At 39.3% G+C, this 14815-nt stretch overlaps 1 protein-coding gene across 3 annotated transcripts in view; it reads left to right on the top strand.

Annotated features, from left to right (window-relative positions):
* MBOAT2 (membrane bound O-acyltransferase domain containing 2) overlaps positions 1 to 14815 on the top strand; it is a 90120-nt gene that overhangs the window by 50420 nt on the left and 24885 nt on the right. The gene's annotated exons all lie outside the window — the stretch shown is intronic.

Here is a 14815-nt window from a genome sequence, read left to right as displayed (position 1 = left end):
TATCTGATATTTTTTCAATGAGAGAATTCCAAACCACTATTTGCACAAACAAATAGTGGAACCCAGTATAGCATCACTAAAGAAGTGGGCTTTAGTCTGTACAAGTTTATCCTGGAATATGTTAGTTAACTTTCATATTTATTGTGGTTTGATTTTTCCCCACGCATCAATGACGTTTTTCTCCCAATTTAACTGTATTTCAGAAGTAAAATTGACTGACAATTTTCTAATGTGTTAAATTCTCTTTACCTTCTCAGCTGTTTATTGCTCAGAGATGCCCCTCCCTAAAGTTGAGACAACAGTCAAAGAGAGATCCTCAACTTGACAAAGATAGTGTTATCTTCTTTGTTGCATCAGCTGTGCTGCTAATAGAGAAAATATATGCATATACATACATGTGTATGTGTGTGTGTAATTATTAATGATAATATCTATTAATTATTTTGGAGTGCAGAATCTCTGGCAGATCCCTGGTATGATAAAGATGCCCCGATCAGCCACAAAATTATATTTTTGGATTATAGTGGCAATGCCTGTTGGTTTAGTTTCATTTTTTTCTTTTAACCAACTTGCTGATGGCAAGTCTTAAAGTTGCCAAGGTTGAGAACCCCTGCTGTAGGCTATCTAAGGTTCCTCTACCTTGTTGGAAACTTACTTTCTGCTAGTAAACCAGTATTCTTCAGTGCTCTTGTTTTTGGTTTCTCCTCATTCCTTGCCTTGCAAATAGACCTTTATCTAATAAAGCCCAGACTGGACATCTGGATCCATGCTGTTGGATCTGCTTTTCTTGGTTGTATTTAAGCTACAGCTATGAGGTAAGAGATGCTTTCTCTGCAGAGCATTCTCTAATTAAGTTACATCATTCAGCTCTAGGAATACTGTCAACTGATTGATTTATGGCCAGGCTAATAACTGTTCACTGGAAACTTGTTAATTGCTTGTGTTTTCTGCCTCTCAGATTAGTGCAGGAGGCTTGGTTATCTCTGAGATAATTTGGATAGGCGTGCTACAGTTAACAGGAGCTAACATGCTGTTGTCTCAAGTCTAGAATCCTTCCAATCTGTGATTCTCTTCTGATGTTACTCTACCTTTTTTTTGTCTTTTTTTTTTTAAGTAAAGTGATGATATAAAGATATCTCATAATACCAGGGCTTTTTTTGTCATAGAACTCTCAGAACGGAGTTCCGGCACCTTTTTTGGATGGAACCTTATAGGGTAGGCAAGGCGGGTTGTACGACATGTGTGAGTTCCAGCACCTTTTTTTTTAAAAAAAAAAAAAAAGCACTGCATAATACTGTAAATGTACGGGAAAAGAGCATTTTGTACAACAGCTAACTGTTCTGTCCCAGCCTATAGCCGTCCTTGTTAAAGGCACAAGGACCAAACCCCTGTTAATAAAATAGGCTGGAGACTTTAAAACAAAACAAACCCTTTTTAATATGGGTGACAAACCTGCCAAATAGTCCAAAACACAAACAGCAAAACTCAGTCCAAATGCAGGAAATAGTCCACAGGAAACACGATGCAAACAGAAGAGTAATCACAAGCAAGACGAACAGACCAGGATTGAAAGAAGTACTTTGCAGACGGTTGCCTCCAGCAACCAGCACCGCCCACACCTCCTCTTTTTATACAGCAGTCCCAAGCGTTGCCTCTCAGTGCCTTCTCCTTTTACTCTGGAGTTGCCGTATTGACTGTTGCTGATTTACTCTCACTAATTGACGACGTGTGCGTGCATCCATTAGCATGTCCATCAGGTGTGAGTCCTCCTAGTCTAACTCATTCTCCTCACATAGTTGAGCTTCATCAGGAACACGACTGGAGGGCCCAGGCTCCGCATCAAACCATGAGTCCTGTAATTCATCAGAGCCTCCCTCTGCCCCTGATAGCCCTTCAAATGCCTCTTCCACCTCGTCCTCAGATTCCTCAGACTCAGCTGTTGGGACCACAGGCTGGCACGGAATCACAACACTAACAAGTATTTTCTAATTTGGGGTTTTAATACTGGCTTGAATCGGTATTCATTTTTATAATAAATACATTTACCCTATCCATATGAATAAAAAAAGGAATTCAAGTGGGCCAACTCAATGAAGTGGTCAGATCATTCCGGTGCAAAGCCCGGAATGTGCACCGCACACAAAAACCCCTTTCAGCATTCAGATTGAACTAGTATGGCTGCTGCATTGTAGCAAGTGAATGGAGCCCTTTTGCATAAGGTACAATTGTGTACAATTTTAAGATAGCCACAGTTCTGTCAACAAAGGATGTTCTTTCTCTCCTTTTTTTTTCCTTTTCATTTTATTCTTAAATAATCTGGACTGTGGTAATTTCTCAGAGGTATGATCACTGAGGAACAGCTATTCATGCTATTGTTTTATTGCTGGAATAGTTTACTATAAACAAGGACTGTAATTAATGCAGCTTATTAATAACTATTATAAGCTACCATTATAAGCATTATATTGGTAGTGCAAAAATTTATATTTTTTTTATGGAAAGCACACGTCCATCTTAATTTTCATAGCAGAATCTCTAGTAAAGGAATTTTAATCATTGTGTAAAGTTCTGTGCACCCAATTATTATACATACAGGAAGTCCACTAGGTGATGCGGTCGTAAAGCATGATGTCACATGACTGTATCATCTAGTGACAGTAATCCCAGCAGTCCTGGTAGTTGTAAGCCAGATACTAGGAGTCCTAGGCAAGTAAGCCAGCAGACAAGAGCTTATATGGGTGGGTGAATGCCACCAGTGGGAGCCACTGAGTGTGGGCGGGCTGTAAGGACTGTGGACCGATTGGCAGGAGCCACTATGGAGTGTGGGCAGGCTAGGGTGTGCTATGGAGGATGACAGCTCCGGGATCCCATAGTCTGAAACAGGGCTGCTCTGAAGAAAAACCAACATCCACTCTTTCATCCATACCAAATAGCAAACTGAAAAATACAATTTCAAATCGGGCAAAGTCGATCTTCCTTTTTTCTTTCGCATCTTCTGACACCTTAGATTTAATTCATGGATTTTTCCCTTGCCATATAAACAGTTTTAGATATATCATTTTGCCACTCCTTAAATGGTGTATCAGTCTGAAACATAAGCATTACTCTTGGCAAAACATTCATTTTTATCACACAAATTCTTCACAACAATGACAATTGTAATTTTTAAAGATTTTTTTAAAATCTCATCTTTATTATTCTGTTTCCTTGACTCAGATGCAGGGTAAATGGCCAGGTCTTCAGTGCCTTAAGAAAGGCTAATAGGCCATCCAAATCTCCAGGGACAAACTGGCAAGTGTGGCCATTGAGAAGGCATGATTCCAGGGTTCAATAAGATGACATTGTTTGATAGAAAGGACATAGAGCTTGCCCTCTCTACTGCTGTGGATCTCTGGAGTAGCAGAGACTATGGGAGAAAAGTAGCCTCACAAATAGTCTGGCCCTATGACATGTAGAGCCTTGTAAAGAGCCGTCGTGGTGCAGTGGTTAGAATGCAATATTGCAGGCCAATTCTGCTGACTGCCATGAGTTCAATTCTCACCGGCTCAAGGTTGACTGAGCCTTCCATCCTTCCGAGGTGGGTAAAATGAGGATCCAGATTGTTGGGAGCAATTATGCTGACTCTGTAAACCGCTTAAAAAGGGCTGTAAAGCACTGTGGAGTGGTATACAAGTCTAAGTGCTATTGCTATATGTAATGACTGTACATCAGGATGGGCAATCCATGTACTGTTGTTACTCCTCATCATCCAATTTGTGGCTGCTCAAATTGTATTGACAAAATGTAAGGTTAAATCTCATTGGTGCAATTGGAGGGTATTTTACCTGTTTGCTGGAAGGTCAAGGATAGACAATGGAGCTGTTTGCCTCATAGAAATTTTCTGCTTTAATTTTGAACTTCATCTACCCTCCAGTAAACCTAGGGGGAAAAAACCTGAAAAAAAAACAATTGTCCTCATTGTGAAATTGTCAAAATGTTGTGTAACAATTTTCTAGAAGCTCAGAGGTCAAAATGTAATTCCTAACTTCTCACATATTATTTTTATGTATAGCATTAGAGGTCATGTTATTAACAATTATTATTATTACTTATTAACAATTTCTATAGGAAACAATAAATGAGCCTAAAACAGCAAGGAAAATTTGCGAAGCTATAAAAAAATTAAAATAAGGAAAATGCCTGAACTAGATGGTATACCAGCTTCTTATTATAAACATTTTAATGATGAGCTACTACAACCATTGCTATACATGATGAACTCTATTTTACAGACTAGAAAGATACAGGATAGTTGGATAGAGGCCAATATATCATTAATACCTAAAGAAGGTCAAGATTTGACCTCATCAAAAAATTATTACCCAGTATCATTATTAAAGAATGAGTCACTGTAACAGAACCTCTGTGTGCATCTGTGTCCAAAGATTCAAAGCTGGTTGGTTAAAGCTCCAATTATGTTTGCAATATTTTGATAACAACTAAAAAAAAGTGTCCTCACTCTCAGGCAATAAAGCTGATACTAGCCTATATTATCCACATTGCATGGTGCGTTTATCAAGAATGTCAAATTTGAAATCTCATTAGAACAGTTTTTTTTCAGTTTTATAAATAAATATTGCCTGATAATAGCAATTCCTTTTTCATGTTATTCAGTAGATTTCACAAATTAATATTTTCATGTATTTCTAAAACTACATACGCTTTAAAAGATTCGCTTATTTACTGATTTTTTATGCTGTCAAATCACGACAATATAACATGATTCCCAGTTTATAATAATAAAGTAGAACATGACACAATACAGAAAAATAAAATAATTAAAACTGCCATCATCCAAGAAAACAAAGATAAGTCAGTGATGGCAGGCCTTTTAGGCTTGGCATGTCAAAAATGTGGAAAATGCCTAACTTGACTCAGCTGGTATGTCTCCACACCACCACCACACAAGAAAAAGGAAAAACAATTTTCTATCTCCCCTTCCACATCTAGGCCACTCTGAGGCTGGACCTGAATTAGAGGCCTGGTGCTCAACTTCAGCCCTAGCACTCCCACCGGTACTTAATAAGGCCGCTTTATGCTGTTCCTCAAGATGCATGAGTCTTGAGCAACTTCACAATTGCCCCCGTGGCCTAGCACTCCCCAGGACCTGCTTCACACTGCTTATCTTCAGGAGGTGTTCTCTTTCTGCTCCAGGTCAGATGAAGCTTTATTCTTAAAGCAGCTTTGAAGAATGTTCTTCCGTGGCCTCAACAGTCTCTGAAAACCATGGAAAAGTACACCCCATTCTTGTGTGAATGGTGGAGACCGCAGGAGAGCACACATTCTCATGCAGCCTCTAAAAATTGTACAAGAATGGGGCATGCTTTCAAGGGTTGCTACTGTTGGGTTGATGAACGCTGGCATGTTATCCAAAACATCATGCTGTGTCACCATAGGTTTGCCACCGGTGGCCTAGGTACACCATCCAGGGAACTATTAACACAAGTAGTCTTAAATAGCAAAGGGCCTATGGAACAGTTCAGTTTTTACTGCTTTGCAGATCACTGTTAAAGTATATAGAAATAAAAACCAAATAAATATATGAATATGCCATTTTAGCCTCTGAGGAAGGCTACTTGATAAAGTGAGAGTGGTAACCAAGATATACTCTTTTGAGTCTCCATTTTGCTCTTTCATATAAGGATAGATAACCTCATCTCCTGAGATGAGTACACTGGACATGATCGTTCTATCTGGAGGTGGTGGTCCTGAAGGCAAATTATACAGGGCTTTCAAGCTTGGAACTAACACTTTAACCCAGTGATTCTCATCCTTTTGTTCGCCATGGGCCCCCTTTTAATACCTGTTGTGGACCATGGACCATGGACACGGCCACAGACCACCAAGACTTACCTCAAGATTTAAATCATAACATTTTTTCAAGGCTTCATGCACCCCTTGTGATGACATAACAGCCTCCCAGGTGTCTGCGGACCACAGGTTGAGAGCCATTGCTTTACTCTATACTTGAGAACCTACTAGCCACCAATGCAACATTAATGTAACACATCTGAAGTTGATCTCACTCACCAGTATGCATGAAGCAGCATTAGTATTAGTTGTAATTTCTGAGAAGTCCTCAGAGTTCATTACATATAGAGCTGGTTACAGAAGTCTATCCCGGTAATCATAAGGGCATAAATTAATATCACCATGTCACATCAGGGCTGACATGGCTGTAGCTGTCACAGAGGTTGAAGCTTGGCTGCAGCCTCCAGATAGCAATAGCCATAAGTCCAGGAAGGCATTTCAGTCACAGACGTACTCTTTCAGGGGGAAAGCCACCATCCATTATTGCAATTGTTACATACAGGAAACGAAGTCATTTGGGGGGCAAATAAGTCCATTTTGTTAGGATTTCATTTCAGCTTGTTTTCTTCTACCTGGCCCCTCCCAGTTTTCAGGCCCCATATTAAGACTTTCATAGCACCTCCAGCTTGGCCCAGGTAGTAATACACAATATCATTAGAATGCTGATGGCATCTCACCAATGATACCTAGTAGCAACAGGTTCATTGAGGGCCACTTTGGTGTAGCAGTTAATGTCCTTGATTAGAGACCATGAGCTGCATTTGTTCTTTAGGTATGAAAGCTGGCTGGGTAATTTTAGGCCAAATATTCACTTTCAATCTCCCTGTCTATGGAGAGTCTCACTCATCCAGACCATGGTTGTCCCAAAGGTGCTTTTTCAGGAGGCAACTGGACTTTCTTGTTTTTCTTTGAAGACGTTTTGCTTCTTCACCTTTGACTGGATGGTGGGGAATGGAAGGATTTATACTCCTTGCAGGCAGCTGGTCATTTGCATTCTTTTAGAGTCGTTGAGGCCTCTTGGAGGTTTAGCTGTGTCCTCAGGGTCACCTGAGTAGTGCAAATGGGTGTGGAGCCTCCTCAGTCTGCTCCACCTGACAATTGTTGTTGGGAAAATAGGCAGGGGTATTATGTTTACTACCTAGAGTTGTACAAATTAAGGTAGGGTATAAATTAAATAATAATATAAAATGTATATGTGGAAATGTAGGAAGAAAAATGATCATGCCTTGTGGGACTCACCACGGAAATCTCTTTCCCTATTGATTGGACTTTCCTGCTCAGGAAAGGGTACAATTAATGTAAAATAGTGCTTCCTGACCTTCAGGGACACCAACTTGATCAACCACACCAACTCAAGAAGGTCAGAAAGAGTGCATTCCCTTCATCCAGGTCCCGACAGAACTCATCTAGGCCAAAATTTCATGCCTGAGCCTTAACCCTGATGGAAAAGGATACGGATAAACTCTTTTTTATGGGCATTTTGCAGCAGAAGCTACACCATGAACAACGTTCTCTAAAAGGGTGAGGTTGGAGATAGGGTGATAGCTGTCCAAATAATTCAATCCAGGGAAGTCTTCTTCAAACGAAGACACACCAACGTCTTAAAATCATCAGGCATATTTCCTTTCCCCAAACAGGCATTGGTCATTTGCTGGACCCAACCACTCACACCTTCCTGAGCTATCTGAGGAGGGCCATGGATCTAGACAGCAGATGATAGAGCCATGCTGGAGAGTGTCCTGGTGCTTGATCAGAGCCCACAAGCTGAACAGCATTCCAGATAACAATGTAAGACACTGCCCAGCCACACTTCAAGACTGCAGTCACTAGAACTTTGCAGATATCAGCTTTGCAGGTAGTCCTCGATTTACAACCGCAATTGGGACCAAAATTTTGGTTGCTAAGCAGTGTGATCATTGAGCAAGCCATCACACGGACCGGGCCCAATTTTTTTACAACCATTTTACCATGATTGTTAAGCAAATCATCACAGTTGTTAAGTGAATCATGTGGTCATTAAATAATGCAGTCGTTAAGTGAATCCAGCTTCCCCAATTGACTTTGCTTGTCAGCAAGCTGGTTGGGAAAGGCACAAATCACAATCACGTGTTCACAAGATGTTGCCAATGTCATAAATGTGAGCTGGATGCCAAATGCCCAAATTGCAATTTGACAGAGGGGGGTGTGTGGTGACGGTTGTAACTTTGAGGATGGGCCATATGTTACTTTTTCCAAGGCTGCCATAACTTCAAACTGTCATTAAATAGTTGCACATTGAGGGGTATCTGTATCAGCAAAATGTACAAAAGCATCCAAGCATAGTTCCTACTTATCCTTCCCAAGAAGGGTCCAATTAACTGTAGACAAAGTTGTCCTTATTACTGCAGTGTAGGCTGAAATGTGAGCTCTTCGTTTAGTATTATTTGTGTATCTTTATTTTTGTGATGCTCACTGCTGGAGAAGAATCGGGTGAAGAAAATGGAAATTTGTTGTGCATATGTTTGATTATAACGACACATTCTATGAACCCCAAGCCTTAATACATTACATTGTTCTTGTAATTTATCTGCCAAGAATATAAGAATGAGGGGTTTGTTGGGTTTTTGTTTTTTTTTGTATTGGAGTGATTAAAAACAGTGGAAATGGCTCCTTTCCATTTTGGTTTAATTATACAGAATGTGAATTTGAGTGATGAACGTCTTACTTTTTTGGCAGAATACTTGGTTAAAATAAAGTGGTGTACTATGATTAATTTTAGTTGCATGCTGTTTTATTGAAATTGTTTCAGATTGTATGATATCATTTGAAATGTGCTTTTGCTATTCGCATGCAAAATTTATAAAGCATATAGTCCAATACATGCATGAAAGCACTATTTTTAAGTGATCTGTGCTTATTTGTTCTAGTCTGGCATGCTAAATCCTGAGATGACAGTAATGTGCATTAGAGTGCATAATATCTAAATCTTAGTCCTTTCCATTTGTATCTGAGATGTTGCAGTTGTGGACTGAAATAATATCTAATTGCACTTATGTATCTTCATGCTTCTTTATTTGCCTTGCAAATATATTATGCAGTGTATGTGTAGGGGAAATTTCTACTTTATGAATTACTTTAATAACAGAGGCCAGAATACTCATCAGTATAAGAATAGAGTGAGTTAATTTCGATACTGGAGCTTCCATCGCAAATCTAAAAATGGACCTTATGTAGGTTTTTGTAAACAAAGTATACATGTAATCCACGAGGTTAGATATAGTACTGTAATGAAGGTGGAAGTAGAAATACAGTGATTTTATTAATAATGTAGAGATTGTACATTAGAATAATAGTTACTATGCAATGTTTCTATTCCTGTTATCTTCTCTTGTCCTTGGTTCACACAGCGTTCTTTGACTGAAAGTACAATATCCCTTTTTGTTGTCGTCAACATTCCTTTCCTTTCCAAGCACTTTTATGCTTGTGCTAGCATTTTTATTGCTTCTCTAAAGGTCCTAGGCAAAGCAACTGCAGGGTGGGGAACTGATCTGCTTAGCCTAGCTAGCTCCATTTTCTTTTTTTTACTTCACATCTATTGAAGTAACATGGGAACCCCTGCTGATTTTAGCCAAGCAAAGCATATTTCAATAAACAGTGGTACACAGATTTATTATGCAGCAACTTCAGTCTGCAAGGATTCAGGTTTCCCACAATTGAAAAGTGGTGACTGATAATAAATTAATGTATTAGTTTTTTTAATTTGATGCAGGAACCTTTTTTTCCCCAAAAAACTTTTTAGGAGGATTTTGTTTTTGCTAGTACAGTAGTTCTGAATATCACTGATTTTGGTTGCTTGAATATATTCTATCCTATTTTTTTTTCTTTAGGAGTTTAACTAAGTCTTGTCTCAACAGCAAAAGGTCATGCTAGACAGATAGTGGCAAATATCCCTTTAGAATATAACCTGTTAAAAGATTTGGATAGATATATCCAAATATTGTCCATATATTACATTTTTACTTTAGATTTTCCTCCTGGGAATGCAGAGTAGTTAGTGCACATGGGTAGCTCCCCTTGATTTTTATCCTTACAAGAACCACACTTCAATATAGTGAATGAGCTAATCATCCAGTTTGCTCATGGCCAAAGCAGTGTTTCACATTGAGAGCGGGCAACTAAATTTCATTTCTGATGTGTGCCATTGTGCCCACAGTATAAAAATGACAATAAAGGTTATCTTATCTCTTATCTTATTAAGGTGTCCTTGAGCAGGCTACTTTGGAGCTCTTCGTACATCTTCTGAAATAGAGTAGTAGCCTTAGCCCTAAGACATCAGATTTTTTAACAGACCTTTCCTTACTCTTCTGATTATATTTGAGATCTTCTAATAAACTCCCTTCTAAAAAGGAAAATGTTGAAATGTTGTTTTGTGATTTATGGCTTCTGAATCTGGAATTACTTTATCAAGCCCTTCAACGCTGTTGTGAGAAGGATAAAAATGCATCAGAAATTGTTTCAGGGTTTTTGCTTGTTTATTTGTTTGCGAGTTAATTCTCCTAGGAAGACAAATTTTAGGAGGATTGGGATGCCATTAGTGGTGTATTATTTGTGTGACCTTATCCAGATTCAAACCAAAGTCCAATCTCTTTCATCCTAATTCTTATATGTATCTGTCTTCAGTGGCAATTAATTATTTTATTACTCTCATCTCTCATCTCATTACTCTCATTTACTAACTGAAATAGTCTTAGCTTAATTTCATATAAATTTAATCTTAAATCTGTCTCTCTCTGTCTCTCTCTCTCTCTCTGTCTCTCTCTCTCTCTGTGTGTGTGTGTGTGTGTGAGAGAGAGAGAGAGAGAGAGAGAGAGAGAGAGAGAGAGAGAGAGAGAGAGAACCATATTATGCTTCCTTGCTTATCTATGGGTTTTCTTCTTTTGTGGGAAGAAAATCATGTATATATACATGTTTAGAAGTTCAAGACCCTGGCTGATCTGACAATTGAAAAATCTCTTGTATCATGGCTGAACTATCCTTTGATTTTTCTTCTTCCAGCTACATTACAGTTTTCAATACAAAAGGAAATCTAACAGCAATAAATAAAATCCTATGTTTTCATCAGTCTAGCACTGATGATGTTACCTAGTTAGGGTAATGAAACGTCTGCAAGAAAACAAGCAAGCTCAGAGAACACCAAGGACTCCTCATTTCAACCCTGAGCTACAAATATTCTCCTTCATTCTCCTTTTTGTTTTTTTATCTTGATAAGCATTAATTGCCCTTTGTTATGGGCTTCTCAGAACCTGAGAAAATGGATAATAGTTTGGGAAACATTATTAGCCTGTAACACCTAAACATTATTCCATTATCAGTAAAATTGTTAGCCATCTCCCCATCTGTTAAATGTGGTTAGCAAGAGAAATAAGCAGGCATAGTCCTGGCCAATTCTGCAATAAATTGCGTGCTAAAACATAAACTTCCAGTTTTTGAGTTTTTTGTAACTTGTGTTTTTTCTTTCAATAAATACAATTAAAGAAGACTTTTTGAAAATCTTTGTTGTTCTTGCCATGCTGCTCCACATATCCTAACTGTATTAGCTTCATCAAGTAGACCAGCGGTTCTCAACTTACGGGTCGCGACCCCATTTGGGGTCGATCGACCATTTTTATGGGGTCGCCAAAGAAGGCGATCCGCCATTTTCTCCTCTCAGGGGGCGCCGCCGAGCATGTGCGCCGCACATGGGGGTGCCGCCGCACATGCGTGCCGTGCATGGGGGCAGCGCCCCCATGCGCACGGCGCCGCATATGCGCAGAACGTTTGTGTGATGGGGGTCGCCGTCACACAAACGTTGAGAACCACTGAAGTAGACCATAGGAAGGCTAAAACTATTTTTATTGAAATTGGCTCAAATAACAGAGTCTTGTAAGGCTGATTGTGTTATACTTGCTTCCTTTCTTATGTGAATTAAGGAGTGCCTGTCTGGAACTCTTCTGCTTATTGTGAATTTAAGATACTTTTTCCCTTCTTGCTTTGCTGATGGATGTTTTCTATCTCTGTCAAGATCCTTGTTTTATGGAGTGAGAGATAGGACAATTACACCCATCTCTTAATTATTTTTCTGGTGATTAAAAGGTAAAATATGTATGGAGTCCTAGGGATGATCTTGGAGAAACTATGCAGAGATGATTTCAGCAACATCTGTACAAACATGCTTTAAGCCTATAAAATAAAGAAAATATTAGGGAGAAAATCACCTCCTTGGATGTAAGAGGGAGGGAAGGAAAAAAACAATCTTTCAAGTTACTATTACTACAGCCTATAACAATAAAGTATACTTCCAGTCAAACCTCTGGAGTCAATTTCATTGTCTGGCCTACAACAAAGATCTCACAAAATGAAACAAATAAAAAATGCATTCTCTTAGCCATGTAGCTTAAGCTATGTGGCTAGAGGATTCCAGCCTTTTTCTTAGATACACAGCAATCTCATAAGAGAGAAATAAAATCCAATTTACTGCAAGAAAAGAAGAGAAAAAATACAAGTCATGAATGCATATATTTAGCATGGGAAAAAGGAGAATAAAAAAATATCTAAACAAGATGAAATGGTGTTGCCTTGATCAGGATCAGCCATCAGAAAACCTATCAGAAAATGTAAGACAAAGATCACAAGATGGTGCCTGCTGCTCTAGGTCAAAAGAAATTGGTTTTAAAGAGATGGGAATGGGATTTAAATTACAAGAGATTTGTACAGCTATAGATAGTCCTCATTTATTGACTGCCACTATGTCACTGATCAACATGGCCATAAAGTGAAAATCATGTGACTGTGCCCAACTTGATATCACTTTGTCAGTTCCAGCGGTTTTAGTTGTTAAGCAAATCACTCTGAGTGATTAAGTGTCACGTCATGTGACTTGTGACTTCCTGTGGGCTACCCTATTGACTTTGCTTGTCAGAAGGTTGCAAAATATGATCACATGATCTTGGGACACAACAATGGTCATAAATATGAACCAGTTATAAAGCATCTGAATTTTGATCACATGACCCTGGGGATGCTGAAAGGGTTGTAACTGTGAAAAACGGTCATAAGTTACTTTTTTCAGTGCTGTTGTAACTTTGAACAGTCACTAAATGAACTGCTGTAAGTCAAGGACTACCTGTATATCTCTTCAGAAAACAACCGCTTTTTCCAAACAATGGTTCTTTTGCGTAATTTACTTAAATTTTCGCTAGTAGTTTAGGGAGACTCCACTTCATTCAGAGGCTGCTGAACAGATGGTCAGCCTCCATTCCTGACCAGGCTTGCTCCAGGCTTGTCCTCTAGTTCTGTACATTAGTCTCACTTATGGAGATGGATTGACTGTCTGGCATGATGCTTGTCGCTGTGAAGATCAGAATTTGGAGCCTGCTCAGTTACAACAGAAATCTTTTAGTTACTGAGATGAGGAAAATGGATGCTTTTGCTCCCTCCATTTTAATTAAATGATTTGTGCTTCTGTTTCCCATTTCTGACAATACCCCTGGGGAAGTACAGCAGAACTAAATGCTGAGGAATAAGATGTATATGGACTGAATGTACAAATGTAGGGGAAATGTCAGTTGATTTCTGTACAGTTAAAACAACTTAAATGGGTGGTTATTCAGTCATTGTCATTTGGTCATGGTAACAAAATAACATAAAAGGCATAAGTCTTATTGAGAGGTGATTCAGAGAGTCCTAACTTGTATAGCTAGTTCTCAACTTTACAACCACAATTGAGCCCAAAATTCTTTTTTTTGGGGTGTGTGTGTGTGTGTGTGTGTGTGTGTGTGTGTGTATCAGCTATACAAGTAAAAATATGACTCCTGGGTATGTTCATGTTAAAATCAATAAATAGTCGATCACCAAGAGAATAAAAATATAAAAATATAAAAGATTTTATTTACTGAACCTAGCTTTCGTCAAGAGCTCTTGACATCATCAGGGTGAAAACGACTACCGTTTACACCCTGATGATGTCAAGAGCTCTTGACGAAAGCTAGGTTCAGTAAATAAAATCTTTTATATTTTTATTCTCTTGGTGATCAACTATTTATTGATTTTAATATATATATATATGTATATGTATATGTACTATTAAAACAGTGATCACCAAGAGAATGCTTTAAGAGAATAAAATTTAATTAATCAACCAAGCTTTCGTCAAAATACATTTGACATTGTCAGGGTTAAAAAGCAAGTATAGGGAGTAGACTTATATACCGTTATCAAGTGTCCCGTTATCAAGTATCTGCTTCCGGCTCTTAGAGCGCGTCATAGGCCCCAGCTGTTTAGAATGTAACCCAAGCATGTCTCCTTTAATACACATTCTTTTGTTCCTAGCTCGCATTCCCTCACACACCACTCGATCGGTAGCTTTGGGATTAAGTGGATTCAGGACTAAGGTCTTCCCCCCTCCCCCATGTGCAGCTCCTCTATCACCCTGCATACGATCGCATCTAAGGGGTGAGGGTGGGGGGGGTTGGATTTACTCCAGTATCCCCCTGAGTCACAAATTCACCTTGGTCCTGCCCATTCATCCCTTGGGGATGCATTACAGATTCTTCTCCCCCCCCCATATTATTCTCCTTTCTGTCTTCCTTCCCATGCACCATACTGAGGGGTCTGCTGTCTGTTCCAACCACCCTCCTCCCGCACATGCTCAAAGCATTCTTTGCTGTCATCTCATTGGGAGCGCTCCATTGTTCAGTCCGTTGTTGGTGGGTGTCACCTTCCTTCACCCCCAACTCCTGATCGTCACCTTTCTCAGGGTTCTTCTGCCTTGATCGTAGCTGTTGTTTAGTTACCAGACCTCGTGTCAAATGCACTGCAGGGGGGTGTCTTCTTTCATTTAGCCATGACCGAGTCACCATTGCATGCCTAACAATCCCATTGGGGGGAGGGGGTAGCTCATCTTCATCACCTTCCTCCAACTCCTATGACACGCGCCTATGACGCGCTC

The sequence above is a fragment of the Crotalus tigris genome, unplaced genomic scaffold (assembly GCF_016545835.1).
Source record: "Crotalus tigris isolate CLP2741 ecotype Arizona unplaced genomic scaffold, ASM1654583v1 scf7180000024439.5362192, whole genome shotgun sequence".
Classification (NCBI taxonomy): domain Eukaryota; kingdom Metazoa; phylum Chordata; class Lepidosauria; order Squamata; family Viperidae; genus Crotalus; species Crotalus tigris.
The sequence above is the reverse complement of the archived record's forward strand: the minus strand, read 5'-3'. Positions and strand labels throughout refer to the sequence as shown.